Raw genomic sequence first — 17,015 nt, forward strand, 5'->3', positions numbered from 1 at the left:
CTCACTGCAATACTATACCGCTGGAGGAAACAGTCCATCTGGCCATGAAACTAATTTGAACGTCTAGCTACAGCAACTAACTATATCATGATTTATTCAGGATGTGCGGAATCAGAACGTCCCGGAGACAGCTTCCGAAATCGTGAGCATTCTCTGGTGGTAGGGGCTTTCAAGATGGCGCTCAGGTGGGAGGTAAAGTTTAGTGGTTGAGGAGTTTTTTTTGAGTTTTTCATGACCTGAATGTTAATTTTTGCTTTTTTTGACTACTGAAAAATAAGGACTTAACAGTAGTTGTTTAAACTTCAGTTATAACTGAAAGAAAAAAAAATGATTTTTTTTAGGTTTAAGAATTTCGATATGAGTAACACTGGGAAAAGAAAAGAGAGTGCTGGGTCTTCGAAGGAGAAATCTAAGATACCTCAATCGTATATGTATAGCACTACAAGAAAATTGATGGCAACTAAAGGGAAAAGTGAACCAGCTGGAGGGGACGTGGAAAGAGTGCTGGAGATGCGCTCGTACGCGAGCGCTCGCAGCCCAAGTGAGACTCAGCTGCCAGAGGAAGAGCCGGAGTCCCTGCCCAGCACACCTGTGAAAACCCCGGCAGCCAAGAGAGGAAGGGGCGACCTGACGCTGGAGGAGCTCCAGACCAACATCTTCAACATGATGGCACAGAGCATGGGTGAGCTGAAGGAAATGACTTGATCTAATACAGTCGCAATCGAAAGTCTTAAAAAGTCCATGGACTGTGTGTTTAAAGAGGTTGAAGACTTAAAGAGTGAAGTAAAAGTTCTTAAACAAGTAAATACCAAACAAGAAAAGCATATTAAAGAACTTGAATTGAAAGTGAACGATGTAGATAGATACCGTCGATGATGGAATTTAAAATTATTTGGAGTTAAAGAGGAACGTGATAAGGACCTTGTTGCAACAGTGAAGGGTATCTGTAAAAGGACCCTGCCGGACCAGGAGGACGTAATATCGGCCATTGACTTTGTTCACAAGCTCGGGAGAGCGAACATGTCTGGGCAAGTGCTCCCCAGATCGATTATAATACAGTTCACCAAGAGGACGGCGAGGGACATGCTGTGGCGAGCGGCGAGGGGGAATGAGTATTTGAATGGGAACAAACTGAGGTTTGCAGAGGACCTGTCTGCTGCGGACAGGAGTACCAGGAACCAGCTGTGGCCCCAGGTTGAAGCTGCCAGAAGAGAGGGGAGGAGAGCCTACTTTGTGGGAGCGAGGGCCTTTGTGGACGGGAAGGAGATTTGCTCCCAGTGACTGCTCAGTTAATGATTATGTTTGGTTTTATTTGTTATACCAGTATATACTAGTGTTTCTTTAGTGTTAGTTTGGAATGGTGTAGTTAAGTGTTAAGGACTGTTATAGTTCTGGTTCTTTGAAAAACTCAATAGTTTAGACAGTCTTAGAGTTAGTTATTTGCTTTTGTGTATGTCTTTTTCATGAATGCCAGAGGTACTCGAAATGTTGTTAAAAGAAAAACTGTGTGCTGAGTTTTATTTTTTACAGGAAACGCATGCATGTTGAAACTAAAGTTTATAAATAATTGAGAAATATTAAAGCAAGATATGATACGTGTAAAATATACAATTTGATCACATAATTACTTAATTACCTCTGGTAGTTAAATGCTTTTTTCTGCTGCATTTTTTTTCTCTTGTACATGACTCTGATCCTCTTGTTGTATTTGTATTTGTAAATTCTATGTTTAATAAAAAAAATTTAAAAAAAAGCATTCTCTGGTGGTGTCCTGCAGACTTCCTGTGGGCATGCGTTGGTGGTATAGTGGTGAGCATAGCTGCCTTCCAAGCAGTTGACCCGGGTTCGATTCCCGGCCAACGCAGTGGTGAAAGTTTTCAAATGCCATCATGAGCCTTGGATTGTGACTAGCAAAGCGAAGCCTTTTGAAAGAGCTAAAGCACTGAAAAACGGAATTGAGGGAGAATCTTACAGGGGATTCTGAGTGGTGTCTGCATACACGCAGTCCGATATGGGTGCTGAAAGCTTGAGCTATTCTCAATGTCATGCTGGCTTTCCCCGGAGTAAATCTGTTACATTGAAAGAATGCTTCTCGCAGGTTCAAAAAGGGACCCTTGTTAATTGGAGAAATCAATGATTTCAAATGAATTCTGTATGCGTTAAAAGACAGCTATACACAGAAAACATGCAGGACACTGCTCATGAGTGTGGAGTTCAGCCGAAACACAGTGCGTTTTTTCAAGCCATCTGACAAAGCCCGCCCACTGAAAACTGCAGCAGATCGTGTAAAGACGTTCAACTTTGTAACTACTGCACGCACAGGAAGCAGAATAAATTCCTCTTTTCAAACTGTCAAAGGTTTGCTTTCCGAACGCCGCAGGACATCGCACAATCTCTTTTGAACAGGGACAAACGATTTCTTATGGGGCGCAGTAAGTACTGTTACTGTCACTGCTCGATACCGACGTTGGCCTACTATACCATGTTCAGCCACCGCTAGAAAATGTACGGCTCTAGCACTGGAGCAAGCAACAGGAGTGCCGACGTCAAACAGGCACATGTGTCGGACATGGAGAGCGACGAGAATGAGATTTGAACCCATGACTGCAGAGCACAATGAATTAGCAGTCCATCACCTTAACCACTCAGCCACCTTGTCGACGAAACTGGGCTGTCCGGACATGGGTTGGCGCGCTCCAGATGATCTTTTTCTTTTTTTTCCCTCGTACTCGAGGGTCATTTTCCTGTTCCACATGTGATTTCAACATTTTCCTTGGGAGATGTCAAGCCAGCAAGCCACTGCTGTGGTTCAGTGGCCAGTGTGGAGTTCAGTGGCCCTGTTGTACACAGAAAGCACATTGAGCTCCTTGGACATGAAAAGTTCCAGATAAGAGCCATTTGTCATCCTTTCTCTTGGTGTCGATGTTGCTATTGTATGTAAAGGTGGCAACTTGCTCAGCAAGCAGGCGGAGCACACACCGAATGCAGATGTGTCTGAGTGGTGTGTCCAAGTGGCTGCAAAAGGACAGCACTCCTGGGGCGCCGTGGCTTAGTTGGTTAAAGCGCCTGCCTAGTAAACAGAAGATCCTGGGTTCGAATCCCAGCGGTGCCTTCTTTGTTGTGTCTTCTCAAACAGAACTGGTCCTTACAGACAACCGCCTACGGCTAGACTTAATTAAATGCAAGTATTCATTTCCTGTCTTTAACGCGACTTGTTTTTCTTAAAATGGATGCAACTTGCAAAACATGAAATACAAGCCTTGCTAATCAGCGCTAGCGGCTGGCAAAAAAAAAATAAGTCAGCAATGTTTTTTTCTTTAACCTTAACCCTGCTAATGGAGAAGAGTTAAACGACCGAGTCTATGCAGCTTAAATGATGCGCAAGTCGGGTTCTTAGCTGAAAGGGTGGTAAATCACACTCACCCCAGTCCTTAATCTTTTAAAGAGGATACAAAATTGAACCTAGTCGCCACATCACATACATCCTGTTCAATGATAAAAAGGTAACATCTATCCTCGCTCCAGAGTAAATCTCACGTTGAGGGCATCTTTTTTTTCACTTTACCGTGAGTCGGGCTCGGCTGCACAGAGGAGAGAGCAGACCAATGAGGTCACAGGGACAGGGGAGTCACACGCTGGCGGTTTGAATACGCGGAAGATCACTGAGGGATCCACAGTATGTGGACCCTCCGTTTGCCATCAGTCCGCACTCCGGACTCTGAATCCTGCCATCCGAGTTAAGATCTCAGCGGAACCTGAGGCGCAGTTCCTTCTTAAAACGTAATCTGGTGAGCATTTCTAGAATCGCACTTGTATAGATGCAGCCTTTAATGTGTTGCTAGGTTAAAATTGATGACTTCTTGTATTTCAGTAGGCAACTGCCCTCTTGATTTTGGATTTAATCTCTTTATTACAGGGGCGCTTTTATGAAGACAGAGTCATGTTCAGGTACTTTGTTTGATGGAGGAAGCTTATTTCGGACTCTGTGATCTGCTCACCTGGAAAGGTCTGCTGTACTACTACAAGAGAGAAGTAGAGTCTGGAAGAAGGGACAATTTTATGATGCTTTGGAAGATAATGTTTTTTTTTCTTATACTGAAAATGAAAAGTAGTTGTTTCTATATGGACTCAGTCTTTGGAATTTGTATATTTATATATTTCAGTGAACCCTCAGCCATTCCTTCTGTATTGTAATTCAATTTCTCTTTTAAAATTCCTTCCCCACTTCTAGGACCTGCAGTTGCTGAACTCCACAATGGCTTCTATTGGAAAGTCTGTGACTGAGACCAAGTAAGTGTTCACTTTTTTATGAAACCATTATTTATTTTGGAGCAATGAGCAATTCTTATATAAATGCAATAAAATCATTATGCTCAAACTATGAGAGAGAATTTTAAGGATAATTTAAGAAATCAGTCTTAGCTTGTTTCTATACACAGATGGTATTATTTATTTTCAAAGGAAACCCGCGAGGATTCCCCTGGTGTGCAAGATGTGCCTGAATACTTTTGATCAGCTTCCTGCTCACTTCAAGAGAGCGTGTATGAAGCATGCCACGGCAGAAGAGATCGGGATGGCCTCTCAACAGACGAGGGAGGACATGATGAATCACCTGAAGAACGGGGTCATTGTGGATTACCACAGAATAGAGATCAAAGGACACTTTGTGGGCTTGAAATACAAAGAAAATCTTGTTCTATGGTACAAGATAAATACAAAACTTAAGCTTTTATTTTAATTAGATTTATTTATAAAGCATAAGCAATCATTTATTACATTAATATATGTGAAAAAACATTTTAGTATCATACGTTTAGTATATTTAGTTCCTAATGCTGAAAGAAATGATCATAGAACATGACATCTAACCTTACCTGCGGTGTTTTTAATCCCTATTGCTCAATGCACGGTGAAAGCATTGCATACATATGTCTGACAATGAGGAATGGGCCCCTGAGACAGTCATTTGCCTGTTTCACAAATGATCGTATTTTACTAGAGATTCTGTTTGGGATTCAGATGTGCATTCTGACAGCAATCCCTTTCAATAAATGATACGTTCTGGATGAGGTCAAAGGTGTTGGAACACTGTATTTAGGATGTGTTTGCAGTGATTGTGTGTCTTCTGCTTCAACGCAGTGATATATAGACGTGCTCCTGTAATTTATTGGTACAAGCCCAGGGCAGTGAGCAGTCTGAGGATTTATTTCCAGACGGCATAGAGCAGTGAAGCAGTGAAGTAGTGCAACACACTGGATCATTATATTGTTAGAATCTATTCTACTTAAATTATTACATTATACACAATTTGAGTTCATTTTAAAAAGTAAAAGGTAATGAAAGGAATGCATTTTCGTAAGAAAGATAATACCGATATGCATGTGATAATCTTCCTTATATCATGTAGTGCGTCATTTGGACACTTTGTGGGATTGAAATACAAAGAAAACCATGTTATATGGTACAAGATAAATACAAAACTTAAGCTTTTATTTTAATTAGATTTGTTTATAAAGCATAAGCAATCATTTATTACATCGCTTCTTGAATTAAATCTTTTGACAAGAGGTAAGACTTCTATTTTACATTTAAACCCATGTTTAGCTGTGTTTTTTAGATTTAACTGAACCAATTTCTGTGTGTGATAATGTCCTTGAATTCTGACAACATCACACTAAATTACATGATATAAAACAGCTAATGTTTCTAGAGATAAAGTTTCTGGGATGCTTCTAATTACTTTTTATTACCAGGGACAGTTTAATTCACCTTGTACAGTACTGAAAGACCAAGATGCTTTTTTCTAAAGTTATTTAACATTTTATAGAACTTTGTCTACTATGGCAACATGATGAGCTTGGTGAAACTTGGAAAAATACTGCTTGGACACTTATCTTAAGATAAAGATAGGATAAAGGTTTATCTTTTGCACCTACCTGACCCCCAGGGAAGGCCAATGCTTTCTAAGTTGATGGTTCCCTACAGTAGACTGTACCTTATCTTCAAAGGTAATGTATATTGACCCAAATCAGTTTTGGACTCCAATCTACTGACGAAATGGAGCCTATCCTTTTTTCAGGATTTTAGCATCATACGTTTGGTATATTTAGTCCCTAATGATGAAAGAAATGATCATAGAACATTTGGACACTTTGTGGGCTTGAAATACAAAGAAAATCATGTTCTATGGTACAAGATAAATACAAAACTTAAGCTTTTATTTTAATTAGATTTATTTATAAAGCATAAGCAATCATTTATTACATTAATATATGTGTGTAGCGGCGAGGCTTATTAATAAGGCAGAATTAAGTGTTCTGAGCCTTTCCAAATGAGGCCCCATTTCTCTGTTCATCTCTGTGGTGCAGCCACAGAGAGACTATTCATGCAGGGTGATTTAAGGTCCTAGGACAGCTCCCAAAGGGGGATGCACTTAGCTAAGCCTTTCTATCATGATCAATGGTCATCCATTGGCGCCTATCTGTCTAGGGAGTGCCAGTTGGACATCTGGACTGCATTACTAAGTGTCAGGACTAAGTGACTCATATCTCACCTTGATCAATCAATCAGGGACTTGTAGGGCCGAGTAACCCACATGGGACTCTGATGCCCATGGAACTTTCAGCCAATCAATGAGCTGAAGTTCCTCCAGGTAAAAACAGGCAACACAGAGAGCCTGTGAGATTCAGTAAGATTCAGAAGGGAGGATTCAGAGGATTCTGTGGACAATTCTAAAGGGAATTCAAAGGAGAATTCCAGGGCAGGACGGCCCAGGAGCAGAAGGCTCCCAAGGGCAGGACATTCTCGCAGCGCGCCTCCTGACCATCCTGAGACTCAGCCCGGACAACCACGGAACGGCCAGTGTGTCCAAGTGCCAGAACTTTCCTTTGTTCTAAGAGTCTAGAGCGGAGGTTGCCAGAGAATAACCAGAGGATCCACCCGAGGTTAGCACCAGCAGCAGGCCTTGTGAACAGGTCGGAACTGTGGACAGCTGAATCACTATTCAGAACTAGCTCTTCATCAGAAACGAACCAGTCCTCTTCCTGACTTGCTCGGACCCACAGTCATCTTTTCTCCTGTGCACAAACTTTGCTAGTTAAAGCCAACACTAACTAGCCGGTCAGTGAGCATCAGCAGCGCAGCGTCGCAAGCCGCACAGCACAGCCTGGCACGGAGCCAGAGAGCGCGGATTGGACAGCAACAGCCTGCAACTGTTTCTTTGTACCCGCAGGAAGATCTGAATCCCCAAAGATTGGATGAGTATTCAACTTCAATGCATTACAGCTCGAGAATTCAATTGTTATCCCAACCAGTTGATATCAATTTAATTCCTAAGAGTTATGTACTTGTTTGAGTATCTAATGTAGAAGTTATAACCAAGTTCATTAACGAAACGGTCTTAATGAATGATATACTGAACGTATGTCCTCTTGATATGTGTAACACTTCGTAACTGACTGAATATATATCTTTTGTATTCTGATAACCCTCTTGATAAGATCTGTTAGGTTTACATGCATATTTTATGTATTAATAAATGTATCCTCGTGTATTAGTACCTGTGTGTGCGCGTTGTTTGAGTTATGTCGCATGGTTTGATTCTAAAGCCATCAAAAGAATCAACTTTGTGATTTACTGCTACAATTAATAATTGTCTCAGTAAATGCCCAAACCCTACAGAACTGGTGCCTTCAGAGAGCCACTACATTTAATTTTGCTATGGCAACATTACATATTTGGCGTCCCTGAGCCGGTTTTCTTACATTATTTGGCGTCCCTGGGTGGGCGTGGCAAGACTGAAATGAGTCAACCAAGCGGAATAATTCAATATAAAACGCCGCGGGTTTCATACACAACAATACGGTGTGCTGAAAGCCGAAAGAAAAAAAAGTTCCCCTTGCTCTTTAAGCAGTGCTTGATTGTTTTGTGATCTTTTGCGATCTACCGGGTTGATTGCATACTTGATCTTGTGGTTTTCTGTGGTAAAACTGTGATTTCGTACTTAAACGTAATACTCTTTAAGTTTAACGATGGTTGCTAAAAGGTCTGAATTCGAGTCGCTATTAAGCACTCTCTCTAGCAGCGACAGGTCTGACCACGATCTCTTCCATATCTCCGTCAGCGGAGAAGCTAGAAGGATAAATCTCCATTCTCTGAGAGAGCTAGCGAAGGACATAGAGAGATTTGACCCCGCAGTGTCAAAGAATAATATCGAGAGTTATATTCAGGACCTCAGGTATACCCTGCAGTATCTGCCAAACGCCACAGAACAGGAGAAAGTGTTTCTGGTCAGGAAAACTACCAGCAGAGCTGTACATGAGTGGATGGCTAGGCAGATGAAAGAAGTCTGTAATGATTTTGAGCAGCTTTGTCAAGCACTTATCGAAGAATACAGTGCGTTTATTGACCCGACTGCTGCGATAGCCGCCGCTCTTAACATTAAGCACAAGAGAGCAGAGTCCCCTCGCGAATATTACGAGAGACTTAGACGAACTTATTTTGCAGGGCGAAATGATGAGGGTTGCGAAGAGAACACACATTTCAAGGGTTTATTCATTGCGAATCTCCACCCGTCAGTCAGAAAGATGATCTTAATGCATACAGATGCACAGACCATGAAAATGACTGATATTAAGAGATTCGTGCAGAAAGCCTGGGAGTATGATGTCCAAAGTCGCTCTGAGCAAAAAGCTGTTAAAGTGACTGTGTTTGCCGTCAGAGCCAGCAGGGTTAATTCCCCCCTGCTCGAAGGAGCACAGGCTCCTGAGCTGGCTAAGCCCCGTTCCAAAGCATGCACACAGGACCACACCCAGCGTCCTAAGTGCCATGAGAACACCGGGGGAGGGAAAGGGCTAGATAAAGCTGAACAAAAGGATTCAGTAGCCACCCGCCTGGCCAGGCTTGAACAAGCTTTATTAGGACAGGGACAACCGCTCCCCAAGGCTGCCGGAAGCGTGAATGAGCTGATACTCTCCACTGGAGGAGGCGGAGACCCGCCCCCTCTCCCTCCCTCAGTCTATCTGATTGAGCAGAAGGGTTCCTGCCTGGATGAATTCAGCCACTCCCAAGTGAGTGCTGACTCCACCCCTGAAGTCACAGAGCAGGCAGTAAAACACAGAGGAAAAGCAAGAAGCTTTTACCTCAAGGCTGCCATGGGAGATGTCTTACACTGTGAGACACTGATTGACACTGAGGTTGAAAGGTGTTTGATGTCACACGGCAAGCTCAAACGGGTTGAAAAAGAAAAGGGCATGCGACTCAGAGAGGAACCTTTGGTGGATCACCAGAAAGGCAAAGTGTGGAAACAGGTCAAGGCTCCTAAGCCTTCTGTACAGAAGGAAAGGGGGGCCAAGAGGCAGACTGTGCTCACACAGTGCCCACCAAACACAGAAGCCTATGTGGAGATTCCTTCTGTTCCCTCTGGACAAGAAATAAAAATATTTCCTTGTTCCCCGGATATACAGGGAAGTCGTGTCCCGGCCAAGGTCCCAACAGCCTCCATGCCACAGGAGCGGTGCTCCAAGCAGCCGCCTGATCCACCAGGTAAAGCACACACCTTTTACATCCCTAAAGAGGAGCAGATCTCCCCACCTGGCGATGAAAAGGAGCTTTCCCTGTGCACACTGGCACCCAAGAGGGGTCAGGAACACCACCCTGCAGTGGTGGAAGGGATCCAGATGGCAGGAGAGCAGGTTGGTGATGTAGCCCTCACCCTTAGCCCTGAGAGGTCCTCTATTAGTAAGGATCTGCTTGAGCAGCTGTCACAGGGCCACCGCCAGGTGCCCCTGGTGCAACATTCACAGGTTAGACAGGAGGTCCAGCTGGACGCTGAGACTACTGCGCTGTGGACACACCTGATCCCAGATGCCGATTCCCTCTGCTGTGACCCAGGGAACCTGCAGTCAGGTAACATTATTTCTCACAACTACCAGGTAGTGAGTGAGACTGACCTGATTGTTCCTGCCTCAACGGCAGGGTTGCCAACACACCCAGTCCCCCAGAAGGGACAGGGAATGAAAGCCGAGCCGGTTTTCTTACAGCCACCAGCTCAGTCTGTCAGTCTGAGTCTGACCAACAGTGGTTCAGCCAGACTGGAGCTGGATGGTCAAGTCACCCGCCTGCCAGTGCAGGACATCGCAAAGAGGGGTGTCAGAATCCCCGCCTGCACTGACATGGCCCTGGTGAGTGATAGTAAGTTCAAAGACAGTGAACTAGCTATCCCAGTGCTGGGGCAGCTCCCTGAACCCCTAGCAAGGGAAGGGGGGAGCGAGCAGGTGTCCTACACCCACGCCCAGCGAACGATTGTAAACATGCCGATAGAGGGATTCCTCAATCAGGAAGTGTGCAGGGTGGACCTGAACAGTGAGAATGGGGTAACAATCCCAGATCACTCAGGTGCTCCAGATGACCACTCAGCCGAGGGTCAGGCATGCTCTACCGCTGCACCACCCCCTGCAGGGTTCCTAGAGCACAGGCATGAACAAATCGAAAAAGCAGATGCCCTGGAAAAGGAGGAGCAGCATCAGCAGCTGCGTCAGATCTCCCCATATTTCCAGGATGTTGGTGCCCAAGATGCCACAGGGCATACTGAGAAAGACACCATGTACACGCTGCGCCAGCTTAGAAAGGCGACAGTCACTCAGAAGGAGATGACTGGGATCAGCCACCCGAAAAGACTTTTGGGAGGACTGATTGCTGCCGCCACTGTTGCACGTTTGCTTTTTTCTGGTAGGTTTGTGTGCTACTGGCACTCTCACCCTGACTGCCCCAAGAAGGCAGGGGTCAGAGATGCCAGAGGGTAGTGACAGACTGTATCGACAGCAGCAAAAGTTGGAAAGCTTAGGGAAAACCCTACAGGCAATTTCCTATGCAACAGGGTTAAACCTTATTCCCCAACCAGTGGACATGATTGTTGGTGTTATACAGTGGGTTTATGCTTGTGTGCAACAGGCCAGAATGTTGACACAAGACCTATTAAGGGAGCTTAGTGCCACTGTAGCTAGTCTAACCACGGCACGATTCCCAACCCACTTGATTCCACTCTTCTCAGTAGAGGAGTATGTGACATTAACCCCATCGCTCATAGCTCACCCAGAAGGCAATCCAAGATTGAATTTGGTTCCAAATCTTGAGATGGGTATGGCTACCAAAGCTATCCATTGGCTGTGTCTAAACGATTCACCAATGAAGGGTGTAAAGCTACTAACGAGCAGAGGGAGGTTAATGAACCCCATGAAGAGCAGGTAGGAAGTAAATGGCTGGTCAGCACACCACATTTAACTGACACTATGACTTGTGACAGGCATGATACAGCTACCACAATGCAGCTACCTAATCAAACAGTTTTCCTGCAAGTTCCCGAGGAGGCCATAGTACAGCATGGTAACTTAACACTGTACGGTCTGGAACCAGACAACATAAGACCAAACTTGAGGTCATGGATGCCTTCAGGTGCCACACTATTGAATTGGATAGAAATCCAAGAAACAGTAAGCCCTGAAGAGGTACAGGTAGTTAGTTTGCTTTAATGGAACAAACCTCCAAACCACCCAAGCAGATACCCAACACAGGTGTTGTGGTTTATCGCGGGGCTGGGAACAGGAACTGTTGTTATTGTAACACTGCTGCTGGGAAGCTGGATCATGACTGACAGTGTACTCTGAATGCTGTACTCTTGCATCAAAATGTAATCTGGGTAGCATGAATGAGTCAAAGGTAGCATGTCAAAAGAAAGGAAGTGATTTCTCCCCAAATATGTACTACAGAGGTATCAGATATTGACAGTGAACTTCCTGATGTGTAATTCCTAGACTTAGATAATGTCTCCTACCGTGTTTATACATACTCCAGATGTTATTCATCCTGTTTGTATCCAATGCTGGTTCCGGTATGAATTCTCGAGGAGTAATGTGGACATTTAAGATTAATGTTCTAATGGCAAGGGACATCACTTAACTCTGTTTTGTTTTGAAGGCAACAACGCCTCAGGACCTCATGACCTTCAAAAAGGGGGGATATGTAGCGGCGAGGCTTATTAATAAGGCAGAATTAAGTGTTCTGAGCCTTCCCAAATGAGGCCCCATTTCTCTGTTCATCTCTGTGGTGCAGCCACAGAGAAACTGTTCTGCAGGGTGATTTAAGGTCCTAGGACAGCTCCCAAAGGGGGATGCACTTAGCTAAGCCTGGCTATCATGATCAATGGTCATCCATTGGCGCCTATCTGTCTAGGGAGTGCCAGTTGGACATCTGGACTGCATTACTAAGTGTCAGGACTAAGTGACTCATATCTCACCTTGATCAATCAATCAGGGACTGGTAGGGCCGAGTAACCCACGTGGGACTCTGATGCCCATGGAACTTTCAGCCAATCAATGAGCTGAAGTTCCTCCAGGTAAAAACAGGCAACACAGAGAGCCTGTGAGATTCAGTAAGATTCAGAAGGGAGGATTCAGAGGATTCTGTGGACAATTCTAAAGGGAATTCAAAGGAGAATTCCAGGGCAGGACGGCCCAGGAGCAGAAGGCTCCCAAGGGCAGGACATTCTCGCAGCGCGCCTCCTGACCATCCTGAGACTCAGCCCGGACAACCACGGAACGGCCAGTGTGTACGAGTGCCAGAACTTTCCTTTGTTCTAAGAGTCTAGAGCGGAGGTTGCCAGAGAATAACCAGAGGATCCACCCGAGGTTAGCACCAGCAGCAGGCCTCGTGAACAGGTCGGAACTGTGGACAGCTGAATCACTATTCAGAACTAGCTCTTCATCAGAAACGAACCGGTCCTCTTCCTGACTTGCTGGGACCCACAGTCATCTTTTCTCCTGTGCACAAACTTTGCTAGTTAAAGCCAACAGTGAGCATCAGCAGTGCAGCGTCGCAAGCCGCACAGCACAGCCTGGCACGGAGCCAGAGAGCGCGGATTGGACAGCAACAGCCTGCAACTGTTTCTTTGTGCCCGCAGGAAGATCTGAATCCCCAAAGATTGGATGAGTATTCAACTTCAATGCATTACAGCTCGAGAATTCAATTGTTATCCCAACCAGTTGATATCAATTTAATTCCTAAGAGTTATGTACTTGTTTGAGTATCTAATGTAGAAGTTATAACCAAGTTCATTAACGAAACGGTCTTAATGAATGATATACTGAACGTATGTCCTCTTGATATGTGTAACACTTCGTAACTGACTGAATATATATCTTTTGTATTCTGATAACCCTCTTGATAAGATCTGTTAGGTTTACATGCATATTTTATGTATTAATAAATGTATCCTCGTGTATTAGTACCTGTGTGTGCGCGTTGTTTGAGTTATGTCACATGGTTGGATTCTAAAGCTATCAAAAGAATCAACTTTGTGATTTACTGCTACAATTAATAATTGTCTCAGTAAATGCCCAAACCCTACAGAACTGGTGCCTTCAGAGACCCCCTACATTTAATTTTGCTATGGCAACATTACATATTTGGCGTCCCTGAGCCGGTTTTCTTACATGTGAAAATAACATTTTAGCATCATATTATTACATACAGGTCTCTAGCTTCAACACAGTGATATATATATATACTCAGTGATTTATTGGTACATGCCCAGGTCAATAATCAGAATGAGGATTTATTTCCAGACGGGCTACAGGTAGTGTTGTGAAATACTTCAACACACTGGATCGCAGATTTAGACCCCCTGCACTCTTACTCCTTAAAAACCAAAGAAATGAAGATATGTAGCAATTACATTGCAACAGGGCTGACAGTGACTTAATGCTTATACTAGTGGACTTCTGGTACCTTTAGGGTACGGTGTTCCCTGAAGGGCTCTCAAACCCCGCATTTCAGATGCCTAGCTGTTTCGCTGATGTGTTGCACCTCAGAATCACTTTTAAACCTTACCTCTGGTATCTTTAATCCCTATTGCTCAACGCATGGTGAAAGTATTGCATAAATGTGTCTGAAAATGAGCAATGGGCACCTGAGAGACTCATTTGCCTGTTTCACAAATGATCATATTTGACTAGAGATTCTGTTTGGGATTCAGTTGTGCATTCTGACAGCAATCGCTTTCAAAAAACGATACATTCTGGATGAGGTCAAGGTGCAGGAACACTGTATTTAGGATGTGTTTGCACTTATTCTGTGTCTCTAGCTTCAACACAGCGATATATGTATATGCTCACTGATTTTTTGGTACATGCCCAGGGCAATAATCATTATGAGGATTTATTTCCATATGTGCTAGAGGTAGTGTTGTGAAATTCTTCAACACACTGGATCGCAGGTTTAAACCCCCTGCACTCTTACTCCTTAAATACCAACAAATGCAGATATGTAGCAATCATATTGTAGCGGACACTCATTTGCCTGTTTCACAAATGATCATATTTTACTAGAGATTCTGTTTGGGATACGGATGTGCATTCTGACAACAATCTCTTTCAAAAAATGATTTTACCTTATCGCAGCTTTGCCCTTCTTGCCTCTTTGGAAAATATCTCCATCTTGTGGTCGTTGTTGGTAATGTCTAGACAATATCTCCATCTTGTGGTCGTTGTTGGTAATGTCTAGACAACATCTCCATCTTGTGGTCGTTGTTGGTAATGTCTTCTTATGCCCTTTTTTATTTTAATTCTCTATTAGTTGATTCTAGTATCTCTACAATGGAGCTGAAAATTTTCCAGAAAGTGGTTGCAAGCCCGATATCATGCGAAGAAACTTCAGGATTCGGGGATCAGTCAATGGATTTTCTTCAAAGTTGGATTTTTGCACTCTGTGGACCAAGAGATGTTGTTCTATAATGTTTTTTTTTTTTCAAATTTAAAAATATCATTTTTTCATGGAGCTTTGAATGGGATGGATTCACCCTCCTTTAGCCAGGACAGAGCTCCAGGAGCCTGGGTAGGATTCTAGCTTTCTCCCCTTGCAGGCACCTGGCACAGAAGACAATATTTTTTTCCTTAAAATCTTTTTTTTTGTGTGTTCCTTGTTGTTCCAAACTTAATTTTAATCACTTTTAATTAGAGATTTTATTAAAAATAGTGCAATAAATGACTAATTTCACAAAAATTAATGTAATATAAAACGGATGTTTTCAACTTTATTGTAGTGTTTTAGAAACTAATATGTCTTCAAAAATGGTTGTTTTTCACTCCTATGAATGAAAACTGTTGTTATATGATGTTTTTTTTTTCAAATTTTAAATGATCATTTTTTCATGGAGCTTTGAAGGGGATGGATTCACCCTCCTTTAGCCAGGACAGAACTCCAGGAGCCTGGGTAGGATTCTAGCTTTCTCCCCTTGCAGGCACCTGGCACAGAAGACATCATTTTTTTTCCTTAAAATCTTTTTTTTTTGTGTTCCTTGTTGCTCCAAACTTAATTCTATTCACTTTTAATTAGAGATTATATTAAAAATAGTGCAATAAATGACTAATTTCACTAAAAATACTAAAAGTAATATAAAACGGATGTTTTTAACTTTATTGTAGTGTTTTAGAAACTAATATGTCTTCAAAAATGGTTATTTTTCACTCCTAGGAATGAAAGCTGTTGTTAAATGATGTTTATTTTCAAATTTTGAAAAAGCAAAGGATTCTAGCTTTCTCCCCTTGCAGGCATCGGACACAGAGAACCTCATGGTTTTCCTAAAAATCATTTTTTATGTTCCCTGGTGTTCCAAACTTAGTTTTAATCAATTTTAATTTGTTATGTTACAAACAGGGTAATACAGTCTTAATTGGACTATAACTAATGTCATATTGTCTGCTACAAAACTGATATTTTCAGCTCTATTGTAGAGATTCTAGAATCAACTAATAAAGAATTGAAATAAAAAAGGGCATAAGAAGACATTACCAACAACGACCACATGATGGAGATATTGTCTAGACATTACCAACAACGACCACAAGATGGAGATATTGTCTAAACATTACCAACAACGACCACAAGATGGAGATATTTTCCAAAGAGGCAAGAGGGGCAAAGCTGCGATAAGGTAAAATCATTTTTTGAAAGAGATTGTTGTCAGAATGCACATCCGTATCCCAAACAGAATCTCTAGTAAAATATGATCATTTGTGAAACAGGCAAATGAGTGTCCGCTACAATATGATTGCCACATATCTGCATTTGTTGGTATTTAAGGAGTAAGAGTGCAGGTTTAAACCTGCGATCCAGTGTGTTGAAGAATTTCACAACACTACCTCTAGCACATATGGAAATAAATCCTCATAATGATTATTGCCCTGGGCATGTACCAAAAAATCAGTGAGCATATATATATATATCACTGGGTTGAAGCTAGAAACACAGAATAACTGCAAACACATCCTAAATACAGTGTTCCAGCACCTTTGACCTCATCCAGAACGTATCATTTCTTGAAAGGGATTGCTGTCCGAATGCACATCTGAATCCCAAACAGAATCTCTAGTAAAATACGATCATTTGTGAAACAGGCAAATGACTGTCTCAGGGGCCCATTTCTCATTGTCAGACACATGTATGCAATGCTTTCACTGTGCATTGAGCAATAGGGATCAAAAACACAGCAGGTAAGGTTAGAAGTCATGTTCTATGATCATTTCTTTCAGCATTAGGGACTAAATATACTAAACGTATGATGCTAAAATGTTATTTTTACATATATTAATGTAATAAATGTTTGCTTATGCTTTATAAACAAATCTAATTATAATAAAAGCTTAAGTTTTGTATTTATCTTGTACCATAGAACATGATTGTCTTTGTATTTCAAGCCCACAAAGTGTCCAAATGATGCACCTTTGACCTCATCCAGAACGTATCATTTCTTGAAAGGGATTGCTGTCCGAATGCACATCTGAATCCCAAACAGAATCTCTAGTAAAATACGATCATTTGTGAAACAGGCAAATGACTGTCTCAGGGGCCCATTTCTCATTGTCAGACACATGTATGCAATGCTTTCACTGTGCATTGAGCAATAGGGATCAAAAACAGAATGGAAACAGACATGGAAACCAACAAGGATGGGATTTGAACCC

The 17,015-nt window shown here is 42.6% G+C and overlaps 2 non-coding genes across 2 annotated transcripts; both read left to right on the plus strand.

Moving 5' to 3' along the window:
• The first annotated feature begins 1,792 nt into the window (after positions 1 to 1,792).
• On the plus strand, positions 1,793 to 1,864 carry trnag-ucc (transfer RNA glycine (anticodon UCC)). The gene has a single exon. It is a non-coding gene; the product is annotated as a tRNA-Gly (tRNA).
• A 1,174-nt stretch (positions 1,865 to 3,038) lies between these two features.
• Positions 3,039 to 3,112, plus strand: trnat-agu (transfer RNA threonine (anticodon AGU)). Its single transcript has one exon. It is a non-coding gene; the product is annotated as a tRNA-Thr (tRNA).
• Positions 3,113 to 17,015: the final 13,903 nt, after the last annotated feature.

The sequence above is a fragment of the Lepisosteus platostomus genome, unplaced genomic scaffold, assembly GCF_059453375.1.
Source record: "Lepisosteus platostomus isolate fLepPlt1 unplaced genomic scaffold, fLepPlt1.hap1 Scaffold_63_H1, whole genome shotgun sequence".
NCBI classification, from domain to species: Eukaryota; Metazoa; Chordata; class Actinopteri; order Semionotiformes; family Lepisosteidae; genus Lepisosteus; species Lepisosteus platostomus.